At 29.6% G+C, this 8,650-nt stretch overlaps 1 pseudogene; it reads left to right on the top strand.

Annotated features, from left to right (window-relative positions):
- Positions 1-427: 427 nt before the first annotated feature.
- Positions 428-7,964, top strand: LOC129302726 (beta-amyrin synthase-like; annotated as a pseudogene).
- The last annotated feature ends 686 nt before the right edge of the window (positions 7,965-8,650 follow it).

Genomic DNA, 8,650 nt, shown 5'->3' with positions numbered 1-8,650 from the left:
CATGAAAAGAGGATATTGTCAACAGTGAAAATTTTACTCACGGCAATATATTGAATGGTCAATAATATCAATAATTCTTGATTAATAGATGAGGCAGCAATAGTTATAATCTTCTCTGCGTGCTGATGGAGAAGGGTCCAATCTTGAACTGGCACTCTAGTTATGTTTCATCCAAGCAAAAGTGATCATTTTCCAGTAAAAAAAATTGTGAGTAAAATCAATAACAATAAATTAATTAGTTGAAAATTAAAATAATTTATTTATCATTATAGAAATAAGTTAGAAATTATGCCAATGTTATAAATAGGGGGAAGGAGTACGTGTGTATGCATGAATGCATGCTTAGGAAGGGGGGTGCGTGTGTGTGTGTTATTAGTTTTGGTTTAAGATCAGAGTAGTGAGAGAGAGAGAGAGAGAGAAAGAGAGAGAGAGAGAGAGAGAGAATGTGGAGGCTGAGGATAAGGGAGAGAGGGAAGAATCCGCACATATTCAGTACAAATAACTTCTTAGGGAGACAGACATGGGAGTTTGATGCAGAAGAAGATGTAAGCCAAGAGGAGAGAGATGAAGTTGAAGCTGCTCGTGAACACTTCTCTAGTCGCTCCCGTTTCAGAGCCTGCCCTGATCTTCTTTGGCGATTTCAGGTTTCATTTCTCCTCCTCCTCCTCTGTCTCTCTCTCTCTCCATTTGTATGTATGTATGTATGTATGTATTCTAGCTGCAAGTTGATCTCATTCGATTTGGTATTTCTTTAATTGAGATTTCCTGCATGCTTTTACTTGTAACTATCTAGTGCCAACGTAATAAGGCCTCCTATGTAAGCATGCGGCTTACCACCATGACATCAAATCTGCCGATAGTATGATCAATCATCCATCTATTACTTGTTATAGTAAGGGTCTATTTTGTCCATAAACGTTAGAAAGTCTCTCTTGATACCCTTATCTTCACTCTTGGTACCCCTATCTTCATTGTTAGTAGACCTCATATTACATTTGTTTAAGTATTTTTTTGGTTATAATATATTGGGTTAAATATTAGTTTTGCCTCTTAACTTTGTTACGAAAGGTTAGCGATTACTCTCAACTCAAATATTTTATAATAAAAAATATAAACAATATAATGTGGGGCTTATCAAAGGTGAAAAGACAGTGAGAAAAATGAATGAGAGAGAGAGAGAGAGAGAGAATATTTAATATTCAAGGATAAAATTAAACTTTATTTGAGTTTAGAATACCCATTGACCTTTGGAATAAAGTTGAAAGACAAAAATTACCCTTAACCTTTATATATTTATTCAAATATTAACTCTTTCTTATACTTAAGAAATTTACAAGAAGCAGAAGGACTTTATAGTTTATAAATTATACCAATTTGTGTGTGCCTAGGGTGTACAGTTGCTGCTTGGATGGGGTTGATTTCTGTGCTCATCATATATGATAAGATATGGATTTTATAGATTGAAAGTTTTTTAATTTTATATTTATTAAAATATAAATTTAAAAAAATTATCAAATTTCATAATAAATATTTTCATCATTAATCTCGATAATATAGATTTAATTTAAATTATCTAATTTAATATTAAATTTTTATATTTTTTTTATCAAATTGACTATCAAGATATACTCTGGACATTCTAAATGTAATATTAAATTTTTTTATAAACTTTAAAATTTTTTACTTTTATAAATAAAGATACTCTTCTAACTTTTTTTTTTACTTGGAAATAATTTCCAAACTGGCACTTTCTAAAAAATATTTTTTAAAAAAATATTGCAAGTTAAAGATTTTAAATCTCAAACATTTAGAATAGATCTACATAGTCAATTTATAAAAATTAAAAAAATTAATATTAAATTTAAACTATTCAAATTAAATATGAACTATTTAGACTGGTATTGAATAGTGATAAAGAAAATTTATTAAAAATAATTTTTTTATTTTAATAAATATGAAATAAAAATTAAAAAAGCTTTAAATTTGAATCTTCTAGAATTAATCTAGACAGTTGAGATCTGATCAAGGTGAGATAATAAAACCTATATTATCTATAAGTCTTAAATAATGCAATTTATATTCCCGTCGTATCCCAAAAAAAAATGCAATTTATTTAAACTAATCTATTTATACATTATTTTTCTGATCAAACTATCATTAATACTATTGAGTCAGATTTAAATATTGTGCAGTAGGCACAGTTAAAATTTAAAAGAGTAGCTTTTCCAAAAATATTTTTTATATTTGTATAGACTCAAAACTAAGATGAAACCTATGGGTTGGAGCTGCTAGTTTAGCTTCGGATGAATGGCTTTCTTTGCTTCTTTGGTCAAAAAAAAAAAAAAAAAACAAAGGTCTCGTGTTAAAGCGACATAGTTCCTTTAATGAATATAATTCATTGCATGAATGTTGGGCGCTCATAGTTTTTATTGATTTCTTACATTAATAAATATAAACTTAAAAAATAAACAGAAAGTCAAAATTTACATAATTATTTATATTCTTATCATATATTAAAATGACCCAAGGATTTGGATAAAAAAGATGAAACAAAGATTCAATGGACGTTTCCGAGAATGTTTAGGGAGGGAATCCAGATCAAATATTTATATTGCATATTAACGATGCGAAGAAAATTTGAATAATTGAGAAATGAATGGTTGGAAAGAGGCGTGAAATATCAATTATTCTCACCTATCTTATTTATAAATTACTTTTAACATATTTTGCCAAAACAAAAAAAATTACAACTCATTAATCCGGTTTAAAAATTTAATAACTTTTAAATTTGAAAAAATATAGGGATAATGAAACTTTCAGTTTCTCAAATTTATCTTAATTATCGATTTGATCCTTTAAGTTTAATTTTTATTAATTTGATTTTTTATATTTTCTTAAATTATCATGTGAATTCTTTAAATTTATACATATGTAGCTAAATAAGAACAAAATAGCCCTCAAATCAGTTTAATTTTTATCAATAATTCCTTATACAGCCTTTTGTTCTTTTGTTTTAAAAATTTTAGGGTCTGTTATCCATGTTAGCATATTTTGACACTTTTATCTCCAATTATTTAAAATATGGAACAAATTAATAGCCAAGATAAACTTTAAGAGATTAAATCGATAAAAACTAAATTTAGAAGATCAAATTAATAATTAAAAAAATTTAGAGATTAAAAATTATATTATCCTTTAAATATATATAATTTATTAATGTACTTTATATCACTAAAATTTAAAAGGGTTAAAATGAAAAAAATGTAATTTAAAATTAATCACATGATTTGTAAATAGGATAAAAAATTATCTCCCTCTATCTTATAAATAGAATAGGAAAAAGTATTGCCCTCGAGGCATTTCATAAAAAGGGTTAATGCCGTAATGTTAGGATTTAATACTTTGATATTGGTTTAAATATTGGATAAGTGATATTGAGTCATATCTAGATAAAAATTTTTAATTCTAACTTTTACAGTATATTTATATAATTTTTCACCATGCTCGATCACATACTTTTAAGAAGGATAAAATGTTTACTGTCACAATTTTTATAAAAGAAAAATGCTATAATCAACATTTACAATCTGTACGTCGGCCAAAAAACTTGAATTGTGAGGGCTCTTAGGCATGAATATAATAAAGTTGGACATTAATTGTGTGGTTGATCCATATGCTTATATTGTCAAATTTGGAACATTTGATGCAGTTTTTGAGAGAGAAGAATTTCAAGCAGACAATACCACATGTGAACATAAATGAAGAGGAGGAAATGACATCTGAAAAGGTTATGAACACAGTGAAAAGAGCAGCTTATTACTTGTCCATCTTGCAATCTAAGGATGGCCACTGGCCTTCTTTATTTAGTGGACCCCTCTTCTTTATACAACCATTTGTAAGTTTGTACATATGGCATTTCTATTAATAACTTGATTTGGAATCTTCATCAAATGTCCTAGCTAGTATATATTAATAAAAATTATGGTGCATGCAGGTATTTTGCATGTATGTTACAGGACAACTTGAAAATGTGTTCCCTATAGAGTATCGTAAAGAGATTCTAGATTTCTTGTACAATCACCAAGTGAAGTATCTCATTCAATATTGTCAACATTTGAAATGCAACAAGTAACTGATGTTATGTGTATGAATTAATGTAACATGGATGGAAATGAAGAATGAAGATGGAGGGTGGGGACTGCATATAGAGAGTCCTAGTTGCTTGTTTTGTACAGCTCTCAGCTACATATGTATTTGCATTCTAGGAAAAGGACCTAATGGAGGAGAAGATAATAATACTTGTGTTAGAGCTCGAAAATGGATTCTTGATTATGGTGGTGTCACTTACATATCTTCCAAGGGAAGGACTTGGCTATGTGTATGCCTTCTTTATTAAACACCTTTGATTTGTCATTTGGTTAACATGTTCTCTTTAAGACTTAAATCCTCCAACTTATTAAAATATGCTGCTGCTACTACACACACACACATAGAGATACTTGGTGTATTTGAATGGTCTGGAAGCAACCCAATGCCTCCTGAGTTTTGGCTCTTGCCTTCATTTCTTTTGATGCTCCAGGTATCATTCATTCAGTTAATTTAACCCCCATACACATGTGTATATCAAACTTGAGTTTCTTTAGAACATTTTATTTACTTTCTCTTTTACCTTAATGAGTGATTGCAGCTAAGATGTGGGTTTATTGCCGATCGGTCTACATGCCTATGTCATACTTGTATGGTAAAAGTTTTGTGGGTCCAATCATACCACTTATTCTTCAGCTTAGACAAGAACGTAATGTTCAACCTTACCATCAAATTGATTGGAACAAAGCTCGCCACCTTTGTGCAAAGGTGATGCATTACATTACATATTATTGATTCATCATCATTATGGAAACTATGACCTTAGTTATATTGATCATACATTATAGGAGGATCTTTACTCTCCACATTCCTTGATACAAGATCTATTATGGGATAGCTTATACGTAGTAAGTGAGCCACTTTTCACTTGTTAGCCCTTCAACAAATTAGTTAGAGAGAAGGCCCTTCAAAAAACTATAAAGCATATCCACTATGAAGATGAGAATACTCGATATTTGACTATTGGAGCTGTGCAAAAGGTTAAGTTTTCTTACTTTAGTAGATAAAACATAAAATGAATTGAGATTAATTTAACATATATAAAATAGTAAAACTATAGTATTAAAAAGGTCATTTTATACTTATCACAGTCGTTATGCATGGTTGCTTGTTGGGCTGAAAATCCAAATGGAGAAGCTTTTAAGAAGCATCTTGCCAGGGTTCCTGATTATTTATGGGTTTCAGAAGAAGGAATGACTATGCAAGTGAAATTAAGAGATAATTGCAATAAATGAAACTATAATAATATTTCAAATTCACCAAATTGTTTTGATGCAACTTTTTATTATTTTGATATGTGTGTGTAAGTTGGGGGGCCACCGATCTAGTATTAATTATTTTTGGAGAAATGACAATTAAGAACCCCATATTCCAATAGTAGACTATAATCCTTACTTGCAATTGAAAATTATAAAAAATTAGTTGAAAAATCTACTAAATGCACTTTGAATTATTTGTAATGTTAGTTCAGAATTTATAAGAGTTAGTTGTGAATTTTGATTTTTTGATATCAATATACAAATAAACCACTTGGAAAAGCAAGTAAATACACTTGAAATTATTTGTAACGTTAATTGAAAATTTATTAGAGTTAGTTGTGAATTGCAAATCAATCTACTTATGATTTTTTTGTCAATATATAAATAAATCATTTGGAAATTAAATCTACTAAATGCACTTGGGATTATTTGTAACATCATTTCAGAATTTATGAAATTCAGTTGTAAATTGTAAGCCAACCGCTTAGGAAAACAACAAGCGATAGTTGGGAATTTTTATAGCATTAGTTAGGAATTTACCAAAATTCATTGTGAATCTTAAGCCATTTAACAAAAAATAATTTATTGCAAGTAAGGATTATGATCTAGTATTGGGATTGCGATAATTCAAAGTTTGTAATTATCATTAATATTCTTATAGGGTCCCTAATTATCATTTTCCCTTGCATCTAGAACTTTATCTTCCTTTGAATAGTTTTAAATTTTTTTTGGTGAATTTAATAATTTAATTTTAGGCTTGATATCTACGTACAGTGTCTCGAAAGCCAAACATGGGATGCTGAATTTGCTATTCAAGCTTTGCTTTCCACCAACTTAATTGAAGAACTTGCTCCCACACTTTCAAGAGCACATTATTTCATCAAGGAATCTCAAGTTTGTTTCATTAATCTTATGGGAAAAACAATTCAATGACTTGTGTGTTGTCTTTCAATTTGATCTATGTGCATACTCATGAGCTAGTTAGTGTAATTTCTTTTAATGATGGATATGGTCAAGTTAAGAACGACCCTTCCAGTGACTTCAAGAGTATGTATTGTCACATTTCTAAAGGGTCATGGACTTTCTATGATCAAGACCAAGGACTGCAAGTTTCAGATTGCACAGCAGAAGGTTTGAAGGTGATGATTAACTTGATAGTTGATTATGTTTGTTTTATATAATATATGTAACTTCACATTATGTATCATTGTTTGTTTTAATGTTGTCTTCTTCTATCAAAACTGCCTCTAGAAATTGTAGGAGAAAAGATGGAACTTGAGAGATTGTTTGATACTGTCAATATACTATTGTCACTTCAGGTGACTTATTTTATTTTAATAAATAAAAATGAATATTCAATTTGATAGAATCATGTACTAATTTAATCATGAATGTTTTTATGATAATATTGGCAGAGTAAAAAAAAGGTGGTTTGGTAGTCTGGGAACTAATTAGAGGACAAGATTGGTTAGAAGTAAGATTTTATATGTGTGTGTATTGCTTTATTAATATTTGAAGCAAACAAACTTTTGGACTCAAAAATGAGTTTTTATTTGATACATTTATGAAGTGATAACACATGAATTAATTTAATTTACTTGTTTTGGGGAGCAAGTATTGAATCCTATTGAATTTTTAGAGAATATTGTCATAGAGCATGAGTATGTAGAGTGCACTGGAGCAGCAATACAAGCTTTAGTTTTATTTAGAGAGCAATATCCAGCAAACAGAAACAAAGAGATTGAAGATTTTATTGACAAAGCTGTGAAATACATTAAAGAAATTCAAATAGAAGTTGGTTCTTGGTATGGCAACTGGGGAATTTGCTTCATCTATGGAACAATGTTTGCACTTGGTGGACTTGTTGCAGCTGGCAAAACTTATGACAACTGTGTTTCTATACGTAAAGCTATCAATTTTCTTCTCATAACACAAAAAGAAGATGGCGGGTGGGGAGAGAGCTATCTTTCATGTCCCAAAAAGGTAATTAACATGTTCTAATACACACATTCACACACACCCTAAACACATTAGAATAGGAGTTAATCAATTTAATCAATGTTTTGATAGATGGATGATTCAGAAGTACATCCCACTTAAAGGAAAAATGTGATCACATGCAGTACAAATAGCATATGCTATATAGGTCTTATTTATGCTAGCCAAGTAAGCAATCTATCATCTTTAATTAACTTTGTCAGCATGCATCTTATTTTGGGTTGATCTTGTTTATTTGGTTTGTTCATTAGGTAGAGAGAGACTTGATTCCTCTTCATCGTGGAGCAAGAAATTTAATTAATTATCAATTAGACAATGGTGACTGGCCACAACAAGTGAGTTCGATCCTCTCTCTCTCATTTAACATATTTAATTAATTAAATATAAACTTGAAATGAAATATTAATTATTGAGTTATTCTTATATATATAGGAGTCGATGGGAGTATTCATGAGGAACTGCATGTTGCATTATGTAATGTATAGAAATGTCTTCCCACTGTGGGCCCTCTCTGAATATTACAAGCAAGTTCCATTATCGATCCAATGTTTGAAGGCTTGAGTCATAGTTTGTCTTTTGTTATGACTTCTTAATCCTCTTGTAATAGTTGTCTTTTTATTTAGGGGAATTTATTTAAATATCGTTATACTTAATTATTTTAAATTTTTTAACTTAGATATTGAAAGCATTATTAAATATGTGTGTGTGTGCGCACGCGCACGTTAAAAAAATTAACTAGATGAATTAACAATAAATTAATGATTGAGTGAATGGAAATGAAATAGTTAAATCTAAAAGAATGTTTATAAATTTTTAAATTAAATATTTGGTTTCTGCAACTAAAAAAAGTTAGGAAGAATAATTGTCATGTCTCTCATTAAGATTTTAATTATTAGAAAGTCACATGAAATGCACACAAATTGCTCTCAAGTTTCAAGGTCTTTATTTACAATACTACTACCAAAAAAAAATCTTGCAAGCATTTATATTTTTATTTCTGTAGCGTTTATTAAATACTATAAGATCCAATGCTACTTATTGGCATGGCTTCCGAATTTGGGTGTAGAGCATCGTGCCCCTTAATGATTGTCAAGCATGCCAGAGGAGTAAATCCTCAATATGAGTATTGTATCAAATGATTGTGAGTTTCTAATGTCCTTTACCATAACTTCCTTGGAGTGCCAAAGCTTAACAAAGAGAACTAAGACATGCTAGAGTGTGTATGACATGAGATTGCATTATTGAAG

Source organism: Prosopis cineraria, unplaced genomic scaffold (assembly GCF_029017545.1).
Source record: "Prosopis cineraria cultivar Desert tree isolate PC_DT_omini unplaced genomic scaffold, ASM2901754v1 PC2, whole genome shotgun sequence".
Taxonomy (NCBI): domain Eukaryota; kingdom Viridiplantae; phylum Streptophyta; class Magnoliopsida; order Fabales; family Fabaceae; genus Prosopis; species Prosopis cineraria.
Note: the sequence above shows the minus strand (reverse complement) of the source record. Positions and strands in the feature narration are given on the sequence as shown.